A 2,896-nucleotide genomic window follows, 5' to 3' on the forward strand; every position below is an offset into this window, starting at 1 on the left:
GAGAGAAATGAGCCTGCGGCGAGGTGCCTCATGGTCCCAGACGGCCGCCAGCGTTCCCCGGACCGAGCGCCTCTAACCGGCCAAGCCAGGGCGAGCAGACAGGCGGGAGGGCGGGGCCGCGGGGGGTGGGGGGCGTCAAGACCAGTCGACGTCACAAAGTGGGGGCGGGGAAACTGATGCGAGGTTGGACTCGGCCGAAAGGCGGGGGCGGGTCCCCCGTGTGTCACATCCCAGCTCGAGGACAAGGACGGCAGGAGTGATCTGGGACTCTGGCAGGGGCTGGATGGCGTAGCTCCTGTCTGTTCTTTACCTTATTACCTATCCCATCTCCAAGCTGGCCCCACACACTGGACACTTTTTCTCCCTATTTTACAATCTGGCCTTCCAGTAGTCACACAGGGATGTAAGAGTTGGACCATAAGGAAGACGGAGCACGGAAGAATTGATGCTCTCAAACTGTGGTGTTGGAGAAGACTCTTAAGAGTCCCTTGGACTGCAAGATCAAACCAGTCAGTCCTAAAGGAAAACAGTCCTGAATATTCATTGGAAGGACTGGTGCTAAAGCTCCAATACTTTGGCCAACTGATTCAAAGAGCCAACTCACTGGAAAAGAGCCTGATGCTGGGAAGGATTGAGGGCAGGAGGAGAAGGGGGCAACAGAGGATGAGATGGTTGGATCATCGACTCAATGGGCACGATGATTTTGAGGAAGCTCTGGGAGATGGTGAAGGACAGGGAAGCCTGGTGTGCTGCAGTCCATGGGGTGGCAAAGAATCGGACACGACTGACTGACTGAACAACAAATCCCGTGTGAGGACTGGGGCAGAGATGGAACATACAACACAAAGTTGGGGCCTGGACAGTAGGAACTACAGAGGACACCTCCAGGTAAGCCAGCCAGAGCAGGGAATATGGGGATTCCGGTGAGGAGACCCTGCATAAGGAGGGCTTAATCTATGGAAGTGGTTCCAGGTGGGCATAGACAATTCATTGGTGATAAGTTTTTGCTTTGTGTTTCAAATAAGTCAGGCTAATACTTAGTATAACAGTTCATGTATAAAACACAAGTACACATTTATTGGAAATTAAATGAAAGATATCTTATAGGGAAAAGATACACAGTCCTGAAGGTTTTGGAAACCCCTTGTCTGAGGCCCAGTTCCAGCCAGCTCTGTCCTTCCCATGCTGAGAGGTGGTGGGTCCTGGGGCAGTGGCACCACTTCAGGTTCCATGTCTGGTCCTACTTCCAGCATGTCATCCTCCTGCCTTTTAGCTGACTCAGAGGATGCAAGCTATGCTCAGCACATGTGCTAAAACAGTGTCTCTACAATAAACACAGCAGGCCAACACGTACAGCTTTTATTCACCAACTCGATTCCTTTACAAGTGAGATACTGACACTCTGCCCTGCCCCTCCCACTCACAAGGCTGGACGAATCCTCTTGGCACAGAGGAAGGGGTGCCCCTTCAGCCAGGGCTGTGGCCCAGAGGACCCGGAGGAGCCCCCCACTGGAAAAGCATGGAGAGAGTGAAGGAAGTTTATCACGCATGGCCCCCCCCACAACGAGGGGAGGGAATCAGGAAGCTGGGGGAGGGCCCCATGCTACTGCCCCAGTCCTTAAATACAAAGCAACGGGAGAAAAGAGGACCATCCCTCAAAAACACAGCACCAACCTCGGTGTGGAGGCCAAAGGACAGCGGGCAACACCACTTCCCTCTGAAGGGGGCGGGCTGAATGAGAGCACATGCCGTTAGCGGCCGCAGCAGCCCTGGCCCAGGGTCTGGGTGCAGCCTCAGCACCGGAAGTGGGGAGGGGAGGAGAGGAGATGACAACATGTGCCACCCACCTCTCCCTGACCCCCGGCCCAGCCAGGCATCCCACTCCCCACTAGCCAGGTCAGGGGATATGGAAGAAACTGTGTTGGAATCCAAGGCCCTTGTCTATTTCTTTTTTCGTTCTTGGGAGCAGCGTGGGCAAAACCATTTCCCCCGAGGCTTGGTGGTCAGCCCCACACAGGCAAAGTGGAACCACTCAATGGAGCAGTCAGGGTTGTCACAGCCAATCATCTCCCCGTAGGAGACCTGGTGACAAAGGCAATAGGTGGGTTCGTTGGGATCCACAGGCATATCCAACACATCAGAGGGGTGGACACTGCCAAAGGTCACTGAGGGCATCCCATACTCAGGGCTTGTGCGCACAAGTTTTAACTTCTTCTGGGCGGCCTTGGGGGCTTCTTCGTCGGAGTTTTTCCCTTTGGAACGAGCACGGGCAGCTTTCTTCTCCTTTTGAGTCCGACTCTTTTTGCCTTTGCTGGAAGAGCTGTCATAGTCACTTGACTCAATCTGCTTCTCCTTCAGATCAGCCTCAAAGCGGGCCAGGTCTGTGTCCAGTCGCCGAATGTGTTTGTCCACCATCTCATAGGTCTGCATGGCAAGCTGCACCTTGTCATCACCAAACTCCTTGCACTTGCCATAGGCTTCCTGGATCTGTCTCAGAAGGGCCAATTTTTCCTCGGAGCTCCGGCTGCGGGCGCTACTCATATATTCACTGGCCAACTTGTCAATTTCAGCCTTTAGGTCCTCTGTTCTTTGGTCCAGGTCCCTCATGAGCTGGAAGTTTCTCTGCAGTTCAAAGGGCAGGTTTTCAATACAGTCCAGATAATGTTCCAAATACCGAAGCCCTACTTTAAATGCCCACAACCCCCTAAGCTAGTTTATTGGATACTTTACAAATGGACCTTGTACTCTACCTAAGTCCCATGATTTTGAATACATTATCAATCCCTGATAAACTACAGATTTTTCACATGGCTCTTTAACTGTATAATAAGTTTTACCTAATATTACATTTAGCACCCACTTTGATGTCTCATCCAAAATTTAAATGCGATATGCT

The 2,896-nt window shown here is 52.3% G+C and overlaps 1 pseudogene across 1 annotated transcript; it reads right to left on the minus strand.

Moving 5' to 3' along the window:
• Positions 1-1,049: 1,049 nt before the first annotated feature.
• On the minus strand, positions 1,050-2,696 carry LOC104983325 (annotated as a pseudogene). Its single transcript, XR_824623.1, has one exon. The product of XR_824623.1 is annotated as an inhibitor of growth protein 4 pseudogene (transcript).
• Between the last annotated feature and the right edge of the window lie 200 nt (positions 2,697-2,896).

Source organism: Bison bison, unplaced genomic scaffold (assembly GCF_000754665.1).
Source record: "Bison bison bison isolate TAMUID 2011002044 unplaced genomic scaffold, Bison_UMD1.0 scf7180017834398, whole genome shotgun sequence".
Lineage (NCBI taxonomy): Eukaryota > Metazoa > Chordata > Mammalia > Artiodactyla > Bovidae > Bison > Bison bison.